Source organism: Platichthys flesus, chromosome 8 (assembly GCF_949316205.1).
Source record: "Platichthys flesus chromosome 8, fPlaFle2.1, whole genome shotgun sequence".
Classification (NCBI taxonomy): domain Eukaryota; kingdom Metazoa; phylum Chordata; class Actinopteri; order Pleuronectiformes; family Pleuronectidae; genus Platichthys; species Platichthys flesus.
Window position 1 is genome coordinate 27,026,284 of NC_084952.1, and position 20,425 is coordinate 27,046,708.

Sequence of the window (20,425 nt, forward strand, 5' to 3'; positions counted from 1 at the left end):
TTGCAGATGAGTTTCAGCAGATACGTGTGTGCAACTTGTCTCTGTTTGAGGGAACAGACTGGAAACAAGATTACTCCTTATGTGGGCTTATTGTACATTTATTAAAGAGTAATGACTTTGTGTGTGTGTCTGTGTCCATGCTTGGGTGCATCACTAATAGCCCAGCGTTGTCAGTTGCTGTAAACAGTGAACCATCTCCAAACATTACCTTATTAAGACACAAGAGATAGGGTCTGAATAATCCAGTCACTGTGCTACAATATTTAAGAGAGAATTGGATAATGTTTGAACCTAGGCTACTGTTTTGTTCATCACTCAGCTCATATTTGATCTTAAATTGAAGCAAAGAAGATACCATTCAAAGCAATAGCAGCATGTAACAATATCCTAAAGTTTTCAATGAGAGTTGTTTACTGCCGGTCATGTGAGGCTTGCCAGTCAACACAAAAACCACAGATTAGCCAGTAAGTAGCCATAGTGTTTTCAAGAGCCACATCACATATGTTAAGTACTGTACATGCAACATAAACAACATTGTGGTAAGAGTAAATAGTGCTTTTCTACACTTAACGGCAACTCAAAGCACACACTATATAGATCATATACATAGCAAATGAGAAGGGGAGATGCAATGTGAGGAGAAGTGTACTGTGTTTCTCTGCTTCACCTGAGACAGGTATTTTAATTTGACAACGGAGGAAGTTTGATTCGAATGTAAAGTATATGTGAATTTGCTTGGAAAATATTTTGATAATGATTAAATAATATGAATGATTTTGAATGATATTGTATGATTACAATAAATTAAATGTAAAGTGCTTTGAGTGGTCACAAGACTAGGAAAGTGTTGTTGGGGGAACAATTTCCCTAGTGTTTAAAATATGTGTCTGACAACTTTCATATTTCTTCTAAATTTGGGCTTTTTCTGAATCGGGCAGCTGACTGGACGGCAAAACAAAGTAACATGTGGAAGCTATTAAATTGCTTCAGGGGGAGAAAAGGGGCGTAGAAAGAGAGGCAGAACAGGAGACAGAGAAGGAAGGATAGAATGCAGGAAGAGAGCAATTATTTGGAGACAGAGATTGCTATTCTTGCTTTCACAAAAGCAAAGGGTCTGTACTGATATGACTGAATTTAAATACAGCATAAAAAAGCACATAGTACAAAGAATTATCAATGGGAAAAGAAACATATTATCCAGGTATACCATTTAGACAATTGCATTATAGGAACTTGTCCTCCCCCCAAAAAAGTAATTTGATATCAAGGTGAAGCTTAGACAATTGGCTTGCAGTGACTTTTTACAGAGGGCCAGAAGAGCTACAAAAAGAATCGTTGCAGACCGGAGTGAGACAGACCGACTTTTGTTCAGTTCAGTGTCTCAAATATCTACATTCTCTTTCCAAACAAATAAATAAAAAATATCTGGCTGAATTTTGCTCTAACCAGAAGGACAGCAGTTTGACCCCTGTCTTCCCTATTCCACATGCCTAAGTGTCCTTGAGCAAGAAACCGAAACTCAAAAGTAATGTGTGTAAATAGGTGATGGGCAAAAACTTACTCTAACATTTATTCTTTTACTTTACACAAAACCTTTTAATCTTTCAATTTCACTCTGAAAGAAAGGAAAATAAATTAACAAAATCGTAAAACCCCAACCTAACCATCATTCATATCTTACCCCTTCCCTTACCCAGATCATTTGAAATGAAATCAATTAAATCCGAATTAGGTCTTGATATCTTGACAAGGTGAGTGTTTAAGCTGTAAAGGTTCCTGTAGAGTTAACCAAAACAAGGTCACATACACAGACACAGACAGAGACACACACACACACACACACACAACCACACACACACATGCATACACTCCGAACTCTGGCATCTCATTCATTCATTTTTACTTTTGATCTTCATGTCTTTTCTGTCCCTCCATCTTTCACAGACTCCACAGGTCACTGGTTAAGGCTTCTTGGTTTTCTCTGACATTGGCGAATCAGTCCTGTTTGGAGGAGGAGGCATTCTCTGGTGTGAAGCCCTCCCTCCATTGACCATACAAGGTAACAGAGGAATGCATGGCTTGGCGGTCCATCTGCTTCATAAGAAAGACACAGACAAAGACCAGAGGATGTCCCACACTGACGAGCAACCTTATTTTAGTGGGATCTGAACTTTTGCTAGCTGTGAAGAAAGGTTGAAACTAAATTTAGAGAACTTAGCTAGATACCCATATAACACTGTTGTAGAAGTAGCCCCACAGCGGACAAACAAGTCAAACAGCAGCTGATTGATTTCACCCAGGAAAACCAAGTATGCAGCCTGTGGAGATGGCAAGAAAGAGATGTCCAGGAGTGAAGCAGCTCTGAGCAGCACCTCAGCTGACCTGGAGCAGAGGACTTAATAAGGTATGAGATTTCGCAGATTACTCGTGTTTCACAAGAGTGAAAGCGGACATGTTTTTTCCCTGAAGGTTCTCCACACTGAGTTTGGTGTCAATCCAAAGCAGTGGTTCCAGAGTGCACTGTGTTCAGTGATGGCAATGTAGGGGTTTGGACAATATCCAAATACTTGGTCAATGTCGCAAGCCTTTGCTACAGTTCAGTTGTATTAACCAGCCAACCAAGGGCACTAGCCAATACCCGTGGACATGTATATGTTAGCACCAAAATAAATCATTTTTGTGATATGATTTCATGTAATGTCTCAGCTTGGATATACTGTATACATACATATTATATTAGCTTTTCTTCATACAGCCATGATTCAGCAATGCTAAAAGCGGACATTCTTCAACAGTTTTTATTAAATCATCTTACACAGTGTGATATGTAGTGACACTGTATGTTGTCACAATGAATAGGGGGGTTGTAGGGGCTGATTTAAGTTGGCATATGTACTGACATAATTCAGTACAGTTAAGTTTTACGTAAGTACATGTTTTGTAGATTCAGTGCCAGCCAAACAGATAAGGAGGGCAAGAAAGTCAGGAAGTAAAATTCAAAAACTAAAAGGTTAACTAAATGCCATTCACCGAGCCACCCCTTTAGTATTTGAAAGCAACTGAACTGATCATAAACAGACACAATTTACAATCAGTGCAAGGTGAGGTAGGGTGGGGTGGGTTTGGTTTTATGCTTTCTCTAAGTACAAAGCAAAAATCTGTTACGTACCCTCCTGAAGTATGGCTGACATTGGTGTCACACAATGTTTCATCTCAAACAGGAGGCCAACATTTATAACAGGTACTATAGACAACAGTTTATATATATAACATAATAAGAAAGAATAGGAAACAACTGCTAGTCATATACACACACATACAATATAAGCCCAAGCTTACTTAATTCCATCTGTTCCCACAGAGCCCTAGCTGTGCGAGTTCATCCTCCAACAGAGGGATGGGAATCAGAAGGTGTGGAAGAAACAGACCTGGCAAGAGCAACACACGAACGCACATGCACACACACACATATACATAATGGTCCTTTTACAAATGTACACACTGTGACATAATGAATTCTGAGCCTCTTTCCCCAACCTTTTTACCTGACCCTGAAACCAGGTATCAACCTTCAAACATTTAGGTAATAATGCAAAAGCAGATATGCACTCAACACAATGTTTTTTTTAAAACTGAAATAGGTACTTTACAAAGAAAACAAGATATGCAAACACTGTTAATTGGAATAGGACTGTACAGCAAGTTGGGTGAATTTTTTCTCCCCAGACTTTTGCTGGAAACAGCTCTGTAAATTGTGGCTTTCAACCAGCTGGGACTATGCATTCGGATCTTACTTTTTCCTCCAAAATGAGTTTGCACTGAGAGGGTACCTTGAATGTTAAGGGTTAATGATGATGGAAAGGGACTGCATTGCATATTTTAGAAGTCTAGCTTCCAAAAGTCCAGTGACTAAAACACGTGTTGTAACACCCCAGCTGTCAGGAGCTGCTGTCCTGCTGATGACTGGGAAGAACATGAGAAAGTGCAGAGGGAGGAGAGGAGGAAATGCTCTATTTATTTACTGAGTAGTCAGGGCACTAAGTTAGGAAGACTTTCACATAACCTACCCATATATAATCAACACCGGTCCTCCCCTGGGACCAAGAGACCATCCATGTTTCCCAGGGTCAGTTTCACATGGGAGAAGGAGGGGGAGCAAGAGGAGTTAAGACATAGCCCATGGAAGACTTCATGAAAATACCCCGGACTCAGAAGATGTAAACAACCCCCAACCAGTTCAACTCTTATAACCACACAAACCACTTTAAACCAAAGTTTTACCATTCATACAGTGCTTTTATGTGCAGCACTTTCTCTATTGTGCATCATTCATACACTGCTGGCACAGCTGTCAGGGGCAATTTATGGTTAAGTATCTTGACCGAGGATCCTTCAGATTGTGAAATGTGGGAATATGGGGATCAACTTTCTGGTCAGGGGACAAACTGCTCCATCTCCTAAGCCACAGCCGCCCCCTACTTGACTTGATATCTTTCCTTTTCAGCAAGTGTATATTTCTCATCATTGTCGTGTTAAAACACTGAACCATCATAACAGCCATAACTTCCTGTGCCCCTGGACTCCCACCAAAAATCCTCTCTAAGTTCCTTACAGCACCCCCTAATAACAGCCTTAATGTTCTGCGTTGCACTCCACTATGACAGGGTCCTGTAGCTCTGATCAAGCACCAGTGTTTGACTCCCTGTTCAGCATTGCCATTTTTGTGTCGTACAATGACTGTTTCTGTGTCTTTGTGTACGAAACTTTGACAACACCACTTACTAAGTCACTGCACTATTAAATCATTTTATACATACATATACATTCAAATATAATTTTTTTACATACATGAGATTGTGTGTATGTGTGTGTGAGTGTGTGTGTAGTTTGACAGACAGATGGATACAAATTGAGAAAGGGCTTCCTGTGTGTGTTTTACAGAGCCAAGGAGAAACAGAAATATGACCATATTAGGCAATGTTTGGCTCAACAACAGAGATGGCTCTGACTGTTATCACAGCCTGTCTTAACAGACACACACACACACGCACGCACGCACACACACACACACACACACACACACACACACACACACACACACACACACACACACACACACACACACACACACACACACACACACACACACACACTCACACTCACAATCTCACATATATACAAAGTAAAAGAAGACTTACTAGTGCTGTGATTTTTATGGAGTTACAGTTTCTGTGTAATCCGTTCTGGAACACTGCGAAGAAAGAGGTAGGGTGCAAGTAGATTCGGTTTTGTGCTCTCCTTAAATGGTAAAAAACGTGTAAATCTGATCCTCCTGTGGTATGGCTGACATTTGTCTCACACAATTTTCCATCTTAAGCCAGCATAGATGACAAGGATCATAGACATAATTATCTACACATACCAGGCTTAGAAAGAATAGTACAACTGCTAGATTTATACCTACACATAGAATATACACACAAGCTCACTTAACTGCATCTGTCCCCTCAGAGCGCTGCCTATGTGTGCTCATGCCTAGAAACAGAGAAACAGGCATCAGGTGATGTGAACAAAACAGACCATGTAAGAGCAATACACACACAAACACAGACACATCGGCGTAATGCAGTCCATAGCCGTTTACCCTCCCCTAAACACTTATTTAAGCCCTATGAGACAAATTGTGAATTGCTGATATGGGCTGATATGATGATTGATTGATTGATAACTAAATGCCTAACCCTAACATATAAACTACTGTCAGCCCCATCGTCTGTTTTGATACTAGGGTGAAACATGCAGGTGCTTAACAGAGTTTTGCGAGTGGAGCCTGAGTGTCCCTCAAACCGCACACACCTCAGCTCCACAGTTAAGCCATAATCCACATCTGAGGATCCTCTCTTTGAACCAACAAGTAAACTTTGATTCTCATTTCATATTTAGCTAAAACATACAAAACAACAGAGAGCTTCACAACTTGAATAATTATTGTCCTAGTATTTGATTTCCATTGCCTTACTAAATTTAATTAAATGTATTATTACTGAGAATGTTTTCCTTTTTACAGTATTCCTGGCATGCAATTTAAAACCATCCGTACCTGGGTAGCGGCTCTTTTTAAATGGGAATAAAGTGGTTGGTCTTTTGTTTGATTTGTTCTATTAGTTTTATTTATTTATTTTTGCACGTTGATGTAGCAGAGTATAGCCAATGTCACTCTCATGTTGTGCTAAGTTTTTAGGTTCAGGATGTAAATGTAACATATTTTAAAAACAGAATGTATATGTGTAAATTGGAGTGTAAATGATTGATAATGGTTGGTCTGATGTATTCATGGAATGGCCACACAGCTAGGCTGCTGCAGGACCTGGCACAAAATTATCTTTATAACGATAATTGTATAGATTATATGAAGGCTCTCCATATTAAGATGGAACATGGCGAATCAGTTGCTAATAAGAAGGTCCACTCATAGTAAAATGTGTCTTATGTTGTCATCAATTTAAATTGCAACGTGTCCTGTAATCACCTAGGAAGAAAACCTCTCTACAGTAAAAATAGAAAGCAGCCAAAGTGTCTTTCAGAGAGATCTTTCTGTGACTGAACATGTAACATTTGTAATTTCCAAGGGGTTGAGGAGAGTGAACAGGAGTGGCCAATGCCTGGATAAGAAGAGGCTAGAGGAATTGGTAAGTATGTCATCCTGAATACAGTGCAATACTTCTCGACTTTCTCAGACACTCACACGGATAAATATCTTCCCACTTTACAAATACTAATCACAACTAACCATGCAACATGGAGATGATGATCGTAAGTTTGAAGCTTGGTGTCATGTATGCATACACACACACACACACACACACACACACAGGAAGGCATTGAGAAAAGACTTGACGTGGGTCTGTGGTTTTGTGTGTGTGTGTGAGAGAGAGAGAGAGAGAGAGAGAGAGAGAGTGTGAGAGAGAGAGAGATGGTCTTTCTTCTTAATATGGACTTGTTTGGCCCAGAGCAGAGGGAAAGGGACTAAATAAAGGGCGCCCTCCTCCTCTGCTGCCTCCCCACTGTGACTAGAAAAGGGAATGTATTTAGCCAGAAGGGTAGGGGATGGTGGGGGTGACAAACTATCAGTGGGAGCAATCACATCCTGGAGGAGGGAATGTTTATCCAAAGCAGCAATCCCTTTTTCCATGTTCCCAGAAATGAAAGACCATATATGGGCAGACTGGGAGTTTCAAGCTGAACACAGTCCGAGCATTCTCTTTCTGCTCCTGTCTTTATAGGTCTCTCATTGTGTTGTGAAAGGGAGTTCAATTACAACATCTGTACATTTGATATGAATCCAAAGTAGATGCCACTTATATTCCAATTACATATACTGAGACCTGTGAAAGCGATTTGCACCACTTCTTCTTTTCAGTCTCCAAGGTCCAGAGTCTTTCAACAATTAGGTCTTTAAATACTGAGTAACAAAACATCACGTATAAGCTGCTGTTATATCCCAATAATGCCCTTTTGGATGGGATTTTTAAATTATAAAATTGTTAGACTGACAACAATGAGCTGTAGCAGCACTACCTCCACCTCACTCATAAGCACCTCGATTTTGGTGTTGGAAAAGTTGGTCTTCTCGCTTGTTGATGACATGATTCACCATAAGTAAATCATTGAGGAGCTTTGGCTTGACAATTTATGTTGAATGTGGGAGTGTAGAGGGCAGGATATGTATCCTTTTTTCCAGGTGGACTGGGATTTTGAAACCGAACATTGCCTTCAGCCGTGCATCTGCAAAGTTTTTAAATCTTATGATTTATTTCGCATACGCCATTTTTGGCTATTGTGCGCATGTTCATTTTAAATTTGAATCCTATGTAATGTTATATAAGTGAGTTCCCTAATGATGTTATAATTATAGAGGAAGATAAATACCCATCTTCTACATCATATTCTGACAACAATTAAATCCAGTGTCATATAGATACAAATAATTCAATGAAAACTCAGTCAATAGGAAATCACCAGTAGAAAGTTTCACTTAATTACACCAATGACAGCCCATGTGCAGCACATGGAATTATTAAACCGTCTCAGCTCACTAAATTTACGTTGTCTGCTATTTCCATTTTTTTTCTTCTATCAGTAGATGTCCTTCTCTTCCCTATGGCCCATGGTGCAGTGCTGCATCTCTGGTCAGTTGGTAGTCTGAGATGAAGCACTGTAGCTCGGGACGGAGGACAGAAATATCAATCTGAGCATGTCCACAGTCATGTAACAGCATCAATCAGCAGGTAAATGGTACATGGACACTATTTATATAGTGCTTAGTCTTATAGTCTTACCACCAGTGCTTAACACTACCATCCACATTTACCCATTCACATACACACATATTCATACAAAACTAATATATGCTGTGCATAAGTACCAGATATGTGGTTTTCTTGTGTTAGGGATTATGATGTGAAATTATATGATGATGCCAGTCGAGGATGATGTACGCCCACGTCTGTTTCTGCTAGAGGTTTGTTCCAGTTATTGGGGGAGTTTCTCTATAATATTTAAGGTCTCAACCTTACTATACGTGTGCTATGAAATGATGTATGTTATGATTTGGCACCATACAAATCCAATTTAAAACTTTGCTTGTCTTTGTAAGTCTTTATAGCCTCATAGAGATATATCAACCAGGCACCCCTTATTCTATTCCATTATTCTATTCTATCATCCAATTCTGTAATTGTCCATTGCAATGAAAAGCCTTAAATTACAGCTTGTGAATCCTTCCAGATTAATGAATTAACATGTAATCGATATCAGTTTAAATTGTAATTGGATTTCTAGACTTGAAGATAACTTTTTTGCAGTTTGGCCCATTTACACACATTCATAAAGTGCATCTATGTGCAGCACGGTCTCTAATAGATAACACTCACACACTGTCAGCACAACTGTCTGGAGCAATTTGGGGCTCAGTATATGCGGAAACCATTTTTGAAGTGGCACTATCAGAAGAAGGAAAGTAAAGTACAGATGTGGTCGTTTCTAATCAACAGCTGCAGTGCTGCATGTGAAGAATGGATCCATTGCTGTTGGTGTCTGGAAAATAATGGATCAAATCAAAAGATTTATCTCCTCTCTCCTGGGGTCCAGTTTTCCCAGGAATCCCTTGACCTATCAGAAAGAGGGATTCCTGGAAATACTGTTCTTGGGGGTTGGGCTTATCAGCAATTCCATGGGCCATATGAAACAGTATGCTCTTGTTTGGTACTTGTGACAATGCTAGGGCTAGAGTTGAGAAGCACAAATCCTTATTTCAGTAGCATGTGATGCTCTGGTTGTCCTTACTGAGGGGCTGCAATGTAAGCAGCCAGCGCACAATATGTAATTAAACAAATTAATACTGCTTATTGATCAATAAACTGTCAGAACAAAGAAATACTTGAATATATTGGACTTTTATTTAATTTAAATTTTTTAATTAAACATTTTTATGGGGGTGGCCTCTATTATGGATAGGAGAGTGAGCTAGCCGTGTGAGGAGCAAATAGTGTGTTGGGGAGGAGATTCAGCAAAGGGCCGCTGCGGATGCGGCATATCTTCAATTGGGTGGCAGCTCAACCAGGTGAGCTTTATGCTGCACCAAATATTTTGTCATTCATTGTATTTGAATTCTGCACTTTGGGATTAGAGTACAGGAGTAAAAAATATTTAAACTATCCATTTTTGTCATTTTCATTATGACCTATTCAAGACGAAATCTATACTATGTCAATTGAGCGGGATTTATTTGTTTATAAATAATGTCATCTATAATAAAATGTAATGGTAAATGGTTTTGTATTTATATAGCGCTTTTCTAGTCTTGACAACCACTCAAAGCTCTTTGCAGTACATTTATACATTCACCCATTCACACACAAACAAAAAAACAATCAAACACCTTAACCTTGTTGTAATTGGAAGTTTTTCAGGGAGCCTGTGTCCATCAGGTATTTCAGGGTCAACTTCGGGTTGTTAATGTAATTAATGTAGGAGCCAAATTTTGTTAGTTTTCAAATTGATGTGAATATGCAAACAAGGGAAAAAAAGAGTCCACAGCCGAGGTCAAAATTTAAATGTGAAAAATTAAAAAAAAATCGAAAATAAAAATAGATCAGAAAGCAGATCAAAAGTGTCAAGTAAATTAAATCAGTCCACGATTTATACAAGCAAAACAAGGTGACCAGTCTGAAGCAATGTTCTCCTCCGGAATGCCAGCTTGAGTCATAGGCTAGATAAAAAGATAGAGTTACAGCATGTTTTGTCTTTAACTGCGCTCATGTGTGAGTAGAATGGTTCTATATTGAAAGTTGCTGGGTCAAATTACCCCAGAAAGTAAAAATAAGGTTATGACTTATCAAAATCAGATGGGATTACATAAACTAGATCAAATTAAGCGTTATGCTCCCAGACCCAGAAATATTTGTGATAAAATGCTTATAATTTAATGCCTACAAGAATTACGTGATAAATAGGAAGTAAAGTATGATGTCTATGTGCTGACATTCCTGTAGTGAGTGAGTATTGTTTTGAGGAATTTACTACACTTACGTAATGTTTATGTGGAGTGTTCTACAATAAAATATTATTTAAGTGCTTTTACTTCAAAATGTTGTGTGCTATTTAATCTGATACTTGGAGTTTGTTAGTAATTCAAATCAAATCAAATCAATTCAGAGTTTATTGTCACATGAACCAAATAACTTAGCGTCATCAGAGCAGTGAAATTCTTATGACCTGGCAAGCAACATCTACGCAATAGACGGGATACAGGATAAAAAAATAACACATATCATATAACATAGTAACATATGACATATAATCCTCATATTGTTAAGTAATTTTGTTAATTCACGCCAAGTAATATGAAATACTCTTCTGTATTTACTGTACGACCCAACACAATAGAGCAGGGGTGTCAAACATACTGCCCACCAGGGGGTCCAGCTCGGCCCACCGGATGCGAGGCATGCTCTAAATTAAAAAATTGAAATAAAAAAACTGTTGATTTGTCAATCATTATCGTATCAGGCCAGCAAGAAATACCAGGAGCGGAAATGTGTGTGTTTGTCTCCAGACAGCACACACACACAGGCCCCGGGGCTCCGCCCCCACTCACTCGCTCAGAGACACACACATGAGATCAGAGCTCGTTGCCGTGAAGCAGCTGGTCAGGGACAAACAAGACACAGTGTTCAAAAAACAAGTTGAAAAGAAAGTATGATGAAGCCTGTCTTGCTCTTTGGTTCACAGTGAATGAAGGAGGACATGAGGAGAGACCAGTGTGTATTTTAGGTCTGAAAACTCTGGCAGCTGACAGTAAGGGACCCAACAAATTAAAAAGACACTTAGAAACATTCCACCCCAGTCACATGCATGTATTCTTTTTTTGTTAAGCTTTATCATCGTTGTAACAAAGCGATTATAATTTAATACATTTGTCTCTATTTTTGAAAAAGTACAGTCTGATGGAAGAATTTAGTGATTAATGTAGATAGATGATAGATGGATACTTTATTAATCCCGTGGGAAATTCAGAAAATAGATGTCACCAGAAGTACTTCAATTAAGTTGAATTTAAGCAAAGTTTAAAAAAAAGATATACAGAAATACATGTTGCATGTTTTAATATATCTGTTTACTACCATCATTGTTGTTGAAATCATTGTTAATAATTATTGTGAGAAATAATTAACATTGACGTGATCAGACAGTCTCTTCACATATATTATTATTAAAAGGTGATCTTTGCAACTTTGTTATTCAGGAAGTTTGTATCAAACAAGTAGCCCTTCGTACTAGTCAGTATCTTTGAAGTAACTCTCAGTTTCAAAAGGTTGGTGACCCCTGCCATAGACCATCGGTTCCCAAACTGGGGTACGGGGTACTCAAAGTGGTCCAGGGGTTTCGCAGTGCTGTCCACGGAGCCCTTGGGGGCTGGAATCCCACACCAGCCGGTGCGCGACGGCCCTCATCTTTCACTTTCAATGCGTGCGTCAGACTCCTAGGTCCTTGTTGGTATCTGCTGCAGCCACGTCCCCCCCACCATGAACGTCATCCAGGGCGGAGGGGCATGGTGGCGGCGGTGAAAAAAAAAGGGGGGGTACGAAGCTATTATGCTATGATTTTACTGGTCTGGCCCACTTGATATCAAGTGAGCAGTATATGGCCCTGTAACCAAAATGAGTTTGACACCCCTGCAATAGAGTAAAGTTTACTTGGGTAATGGGAATGAAATTCAAAAACCCCCTTCCTGCTCAGCCAGTGATGTAAGAGAACAGTTTGCGCTCCTTTCACACAATGGGTTAGACACTGCCCAGAGCAGCAGCACCTGACCCAGGAGGACAGATGTCTCTAGATCATTTTATAACTCAATTGATGAGACAGTTCATGGATGTGAAGCCACTGGGGTAGGTTGTGTGCTTAATTTACCTTGTAAATTCATGTTAGCTCATCTTCTAAAGTCAGTGCGTGAGTAGGCCACAGACTAATTTGCTAGGATTAACTTAGCTTGCTAGCTATTATAATGCTGGCACATGTACAAATTAAATCTAATTGAATTTAATAAAACTGTACGACCACACTTGGTAAATTTGTGATGATTATTATTCTGACAATAATAAAAACATATTTTTTTCCAACCTAAGACTTACTTAATATCCATACAAATACTTTATTGGCAAACCACTCATATCCCTTTGTGTGCTTAAAAAAAATATATATGTTAATTTGCATTAATCATTAAGATATTTACTACAATTGACATTTAAAATACAGTACCAATCAAAAAGCTGTTAGGCCAGCTTGTTGATTGGTATAGTCAATAGTTAAAAATAGTCCATAGCCTTCAAAGTTCAGATTTCGAATGTTTTTGACATCATTTCAGCAAGGAAGCCAAATATGACTTCTCTCATCATGATTTTAAGATCTGAAGGAAATGCAGCAAGGGAAGGCCACAACCCCTGACCATTGTTCTTGATTGCAAATGTTTACCTTTTACTCAAAGGCCTAAAAAAACAGAATTTGTTGGAAATTAACTTACTGCATTTCTATCCTGTATTTCTTACAAAGCTCTCTACACTTTACAGTAATACTTCATTGAAAATATAATCTCTGCAGATGTACACGTTTTTCTGTTTAGTCAGACTGTCTGAGTGATTTTCTGAAAGCTCTTGAAACTGTAATAAAGTTATGGCCACACTGTTGAGCATGAGGCCACTTTGTAAATATTGTATGTTTGGTTATGGCAATGGTTACAAATTATGCAAGCATTGCAGGCTAGCTGAAATATGCATACTTAAAGGCCTCAAGGGGTTAATTTGGATAGTTTTATGTGTGATTGTATGAGGTCCTTATCAATAGCCAGTGTATTCGCTACGTGGAGAAACAGCATGGAATATAAGCAATGATGTGCCATGGACGGGGTAAGCAAAAAACGTATTTTAGCAAATTAAAAGACCAACTAAATGCCTAAGGAGAAATCACATATTATTTGTGCTTGCATTATTGTGTGACCTTGGAAATCTTAACTGTCCCTAAAACACTGAAGTTGCAAAATAACACAAAAAAACTAAGGATCTAGGCTGCACTCTTTTTAAATGTCTAAAATGTGTTTGTTGCTGACCCTACCCGCAGTTCATTACTGAGCTTCTGTGCTGGTACCTGTCTGTGTTTCTTCTAACTGTGATCGGCTGACTGCTATCTACTGTAGCTAATACACTGACTAAAGACAAAAACCTCATACAGTCACACATTTAATAATATCCTATCAAACTGTAAGAGGTCAAATGCATCAGAAAGGTCACATGTCCTATTTGAAAATGTTTTAGTCTGAGTAGGTGTTTCAAATGCACTGATTTAGATATGTTTTAATGTGCACCAGATTTTGAAGTGTAAAAAGCATCCCACAAGGATTTAAGATAGATAAGAAAATGTGTGATATTCTTTAGGGAACTAATGAAATGTGCTATGAAGGGAGTTGAATTAAGATTTGAGATCCTTTATATTATTAAAAGTACATACGCATCAACAGACATAAGTGTCAGTATATTGTGATCTTTATCTTGATCTTTGCAGCACAAGCTATGTAAATAAATGTAGTAGGATGAGTGTCATAATGATAATGGAAATACTATATAGAAACTTTACCATTCAGATAAAATCCAGTTCAAATCCAAAGGAGAGCAGGGGAGACAAACAGTCTTTAAACTCTCCTCTTCTATTACGGAAAATAGAGAATAATAATCACTACTGTTCAAAATCAGCTAAATTTAAAGCACAGATTATTATGTAAAATCTTAAATAAATAAATCAAATTTATTAAAGGTAACGCAGATGAACAAGTACTCTCTGCGGGTTGCTTTGCCTCATGTTCTGTCACGAATTCGCCTTGTTATTAATATTTTTAGTTTGTCTGTTAATTTTTGTTTACTAATTCCCTTCTCTTTTCAGAACTCGGCCACTCCCCTCCTGCTCTGCACTTCCTCACTCCTCTGATTCCTTCACCGGCTCCACCCACTGACGCACCTGTCTTCCATCTTCTCATTAGTCTCCCCTGTATATCTGCATGCCTGTTCCCTTTGTCCTCTGCCAGATCTTTTAGTGTGTACGTGCCTAATCTGTCCAGTGTTTACCTCCTGATTCCTTTCCTGCCTGATCTCCACCGTGACCTGTCTGCTTTTTCTCTGGACTCCTCTTCTGCCTGCCCCTTGTCGGTTTTGTTTGCTTCGGACTGACTACCTGGCTCCTGACCACTGCTCTGTCTACCCTGGATTATCTCTGGCCGGCTCCTTATTGGATTTGTTTGCATCGGACTGATTGCCTGGTATCTGACCCTTGCTACGTTCCAATAAACCACGAACTTTGCTTATTCCCACTCTGCCTCATTGTCGTTTGCTTTTGGGTTCACGCCTGTCATTCTGCCAGCCCTAACATGTTCTATTGTATGAAAGGTTTAAAGCCATTAACTATAAGTTCCTCTCACTGTTTTCGGTATTAAACTGATAAAACAGGAAGAAGTTGTCCACTAACAATGGGTACTAAAGGGATTGCGTCAACCCCCTCCTATTCTCCTCCTCCAGTTGAATCGGAAAAAAAACGTTAACATCTTCATCTCTCAATCTTATGGGCGATTTGATTAACTGAAATTAACCAGTGTTAAACAACATGGTTTACCCTGCAGGTGCCAAAGATCCACACAGAGTTTGGAAAATCTGCTTTTTCTTACTGTATTCAAGGTACACGTGTAAGTTGCATGTGATAGTAACTAAGTTTCACAAATATTCTGATACAGGCTGGTATATCCACCATTACTACTGCATCTCGTTTATTTAGCCTGTTATGGAATTTTGGAGTGAATTAGACAGTTTAGACAGTTCTCATAATTATATAATTATGTTTTCACACTGAGGGAAGTGGAGAGACTTGATGTGGACTGTTATCAACAGCTCTGCTGGAGATTATCACCTTGAATATTACAGATGAGGTAGAAAGACATTTTATCTATTTGTAAAATGTTTTTTTCTTTCAGTACTTTTATCCCAAGCGACTTAAAATATGTGGATTTAACCATGAGGGTACAATCACAGAGCCCAGTACATCGATTCTGTCTGACATCTGTGGTGCTTCATACACAACACAAAACATTCTTTATACTGAGTGTCTTCTTTTCATTAGATGAAGAACTGCAGCACCTAATGTCCTCAGCCGCAACATAGTGGAGATCGGCAGCTTCAGGCTGGTCAACATGAGGACGACTGCACCAGCTTCATGTTTTCTGCAACTGTTTAAGGTTGGCAGAAATTGCTAAGTGTCATGGATAATAGAGTTAATTTCTATAGTCATTATGGTTGGTTAAAAAATTGACACATTAGAACAATGTGTATCTTCTGCTTTCTGATTTGATACACTTTAGATGTTTGATAAGAACCCAGTGTTTTATTTTTCTTCTTTGCCATAAGAGACAGAACACGGTCATCAAAGCTGTGTCCTTCAGGCTTGTCAGTCCCTGATAAAATGATAGGAAATATCAAAGTATGGCATTATTGTAGAGGAAGTGTTACTTATGAACAAAGTTTGTATCCATATTTTCTGTGGATATTCAACTATGTATATGAATATGCTTTTGGATTAAACTGTGCACTACCAAGACAATGAATGTATTGTATGGAGTTATTTCACATTAAAAGTATTGCATATATTAGTTAATCCATTATGTATTATGTGCAATACTCTGATTTGATTGTTTGTAAGTAATGAAAACAGGTCTGTACCTGGAGTCAGTGTTGTAGTGATGACTCAGTGTTGAGTCTGGTTGGATTCCAGTTGTGTCTCATGTTGGACATCCTAGAGGAACATTCAACACAAATACACCGATATGTAAAGTCATACATGTGCTAGGTTAACTTCTCAACAGACAGCTACATGGTAAAAATAAAAGTGTATTACTTCAAAGTTCATCAGATCATAGTCATTTCAGCTTAGGAAATATGTGGTGGACATCAGCCTCAGGTTCTCTATGAGACTGCCTATTCTAGTAAAGTTATTCTTCCTATAATTTATTTATATTTAACACAATAATTTAGTGAAGACTGCCTTAGATTAACGTGGAAAAACTGAAGGTTGCAGACAAGTTTAGTTTTCACTGTAACACGTTACAACACATCGACACCAATACTCTGAATAAAGAGCATTAGGAGAGGTAATGCTACTTTAACAGCGGCTCTTACAATGCAGATTTGACTTTAAATACTCAGGTTTCAGTTGACCATAGTAAATCTGTTTCTGCAGAATAATAATCTATGCTAATGCTAAGCTACCTGAAATTAGATAGTATCCGTTGCCTCTCAGAGCAAGAACAGACATGATGCAATATCTGATGGAATGAGGTGTGTTGTAGAAACCACCAATCCTTTCAATACTCACCAAATTCCAAAACAAACTGATTATTGAAGATTTGTCCAGGAATTGCAAGCCAGTAATGAAATTAATCGTTCAGATACTAATGCGATTTTTTGCTTCATTGCTGCCAGATTCAGTGTATTATAAAGTTGCCAATTTGAGAACAGATTTATCTTAATTCCACTACACCCAGACAGCCTGTACTTGTCTTTGTCCAAGAGAAGGTCTGGCGGTGTATGCAATAGTGGTAAAGTGTGACCTGAGGGCCTGAGCCTGCCTGGTGGCAGCACAGTCTTGATGTATGCTGGTGACATGTTGATAGTCTCCCTGTTGCAGGACGCGTGTCGCTCTTACTCTATTTTGCTGTTGCAGAGACTTCCTGATTGTGGTCACAGAGCAGGCCCAGAGGTTACATATTTGGTAAACCAGCGTCTGTCTCAGGCCTGTTGCTCTCAGGAATGAGAACAATTTTTTTTGCACATCTTGAACAGTTCTGCTACTCAGCACATGACAGCAGTTTGTTAATCTGGCTAAATCCCAAGCATTCATCTTAAATTTAAGCTTTCAGCACTCCTAAACCCAGAGACTCTTATTCCCATGATGGATGAAAATTATGAAAATGACATTGTATTTGATAGTGTACACCCTTGCAAGAACTCACATTTTGGCAAAGAAGAAAGCTGCAAAAATAAGATATGCTTTTGGTTTGATTTAAAGGGGACATATTATGAAATTCCACTTTTGTAGTGCTTCTGCACGTTAATTTAGGTATCTGGCATGTCTACTGTCCCAAAAACCCTGGAAAAAATCATATCCCGTTGATTGTTGTGGTTCCTCTATGTCAGAAACGATACACTAGAGTGCGCCGAATGGTATTACCACCATAACTGACGTCACAGTCTCGCTAACCCTCTCTAGGGCTGTTTGAGACAGGGTAAAAAGGGAGCTGTTTTAAATGATCCTTGTGGTATTTTGACCAAAATATGTTACAGACATTTCATTGAGACCCCAAGGAACCATATCAACTTGTGGCAAAATGGGCATTCGATGTGCCCTTTAATTAAATTATAAAGATAGTAGGTTGTTCAGTCTTTTTGCGATCCCCGTGCCAACTGTCATGAATGGCCCATCACAGGTGGTAGAAGGAGGATCAATAAGATAATAAGATAACAATACAGTGCAATATGATAATTTGTTACCTCCGTTGCGTCCCTTTATAAATCTGGAAATAGATCTGTACATGCAAAGCTATAAGAACTACAAATACTTATTGTAGACCAGTTTTTTAAGGAGGAGGAGTGAGGGAGGGTGGGGGGGCACTCAAAACAGGTCAATCTGAGGAGGGCTGTTTTAGACAGGGTAAAAAGCTGCTTTTTAAAATGATCCTTGTGGTATTTTGACCAAAATATGTTACAGACATTTCATTAAGACCCCAAGGAACCATATCACCTGTGGTAAAATGGGCATACGATCGGTCCTTTAAGTAGGTTGAAGCTTTCCCAACTCTTCTACATAAAACATCAGCAGAGCTGCCAACTTTTCAAAAAACCTTGGAGTGAGATTTTGTCGGGGGTTAAAATTTTGCAGCGCACGCAGCCACACTCGTTGGTGGCTCAAATATCAGTGAATTGGAATTTGCCGTTGTATCCATGTTGTGCATTCTGGTGTTATGGGGCCCGAAGTTGTTGATAGGGGCGGCCTAATGTAGATGGACAACATTGGTTACATTCTAAGAAGACATAGCTGAAGGTCCACCCCCAGGAAATTTTGGTTTAAGTAGATGTTATTTCCTGCATTCTAGTGGATTTTTGGATGGTATGCTAAAGATGTGCAATATCTGAACTTATTCTGATTCATGTTCCTCTGATCATGACTTGTAGGGCCTTCTAGACTTGAGCTGAACATTCAACCAGAAAACTATTGTTGTGCCTCAATGACTGTCTATGTACCACAATATAGCTGAATTAATAGACCTTTGTTTAAGATTTGACCAAGGTAGATTAATTGACATTTTGATTACAATGGTATTCAACTAATTCTTAACTGAAACCTAACCTATATTTTTAATAATTGTATTCTTAAGAGCATTTAATGATTTAAGTTCAGCAAAAAATTACACAAGATTAGTTAGGGAAAAATATTTTCATTAATCAAAGCCTCCCACCACATGTTCCATCAAACAAAAAAGTGCAACAAATAAAGTGCTTAAAATGCTTAAACAGTAGCCTTTTTAAGCAATACAATGGACCCTCTTCCCCTAAATAAAATTTGTCTGGAGCCGCAAAACATATTTGATAACAAAGCCAATAAAGTTTTATATAAAGTTATACTATACTAAACTATAGTTTGTTGCATTTATATAATTATAGAACAACAATAAAGAAAACTACGGTGGCCCTGAGAGCTCAACAAACAGCAACCTGAGAAAACACATGCAAGTTGACAAAACGCATGCAAGTTGAGAAACCAGAAGCATCAATTTCACAACACAACACAACACATGCGCTGCAAATAGACAAACGCGCTGCAAATAGACACATGAAATTGTTGGTGGCCTGCGATGCAAAATCCAGCTATGCTTGAAAGATGCAAGATAACACTGGAAAGCCGAGCGGCCAGGCTTTGCTGGTAGTTCTCGATGTCACAGAGGGACTTCACATTCCCAACGTCATGTGCAACAATTACTTCTCCTCCTACAAACTTGCGCTGCAGCTCCTGTAGAGGAAGATCACAGTGGTCGGCAAAGTTCGGAAGAACAAACCCAAGCTCCCGACCAGGCTGCTTGCAGTCAAGGGAGGATAGGTGTTCTCATCCAAGTTCGCATTCACGCCCACCGCCACTCTGGTGTGCTACATGCCAAAGAAAAACAGGAAGGCGGTGCTCCTGAGCATGCGGCACGCGGAGGCCAACATCAGCAACCATGAGAAAGGGAAACCGGTCATCGTCCTGGACTACAATCACAACAAAGGAGGCGCGGAAACTGTCTGGCCCTAGTCAATGCCCTAGCAGCCTTGCTCGAAGCAAGTAAGAGGAGGATTTGTCAGATATACCCCAGGAAAAAGGACTGTAAAACTCACACGTGTGCCGCGGGTGTAACAAATACATCTGCAAGGGCTGCTCACTTGTCTATTGCCCTACATGGGTGTGCTAATATGTGGCGGGCTATGTGAGGGGGCCAACAGCCAGGGGAAGCATGGACAACCGCCAGGGGAAGCAGGGACAACAGAAGGTTTAAGCCACCCTACCACAAGGCTAATAGCCATGTTTGCTCACTACTGCACAATGAAACACTCTGTTTAAGCTCATTATGATGACATGTATAGTTTATGAATTATAAACCATAATACATTATTCAATAAAGATATACTATGATTCTTTAAAGTCTATTGAGGTCAATTCAGTCCCATTGTTTACAGTTTTCTCTCAAATAATAGTCGGGGGTAAAAACAAGGATGGCTTAACTCCAGTGCGCCTGTCATATAATGGG

At 39.1% G+C, this 20,425-nt stretch overlaps 1 long non-coding RNA gene across 3 annotated transcripts; it reads left to right on the top strand.

Annotated features, from left to right (window-relative positions):
• The first annotated feature begins 2,095 nt into the window (after window positions 1-2,095).
• LOC133958572 (uncharacterized) lies at window positions 2,096-16,191 on the top strand. 3 transcript variants are annotated; one of them, XR_009921700.1, is made up of 4 exons: window positions 2,096-2,404; window positions 3,362-3,411; window positions 6,630-6,689; window positions 14,491-16,191. It is a non-coding gene; the product is annotated as an uncharacterized LOC133958572 (long non-coding RNA). The 3 variants fall into 3 exon arrangements; XR_009921702.1 differs by lacking the exons at window positions 2,096-2,404; window positions 3,362-3,411 and adding exons at window positions 3,440-5,914; window positions 6,068-6,135; XR_009921701.1 differs by lacking the exons at window positions 2,096-2,404; window positions 3,362-3,411 and adding an exon at window positions 3,440-6,135.
• The last annotated feature ends 4,234 nt before the right edge of the window (window positions 16,192-20,425 follow it).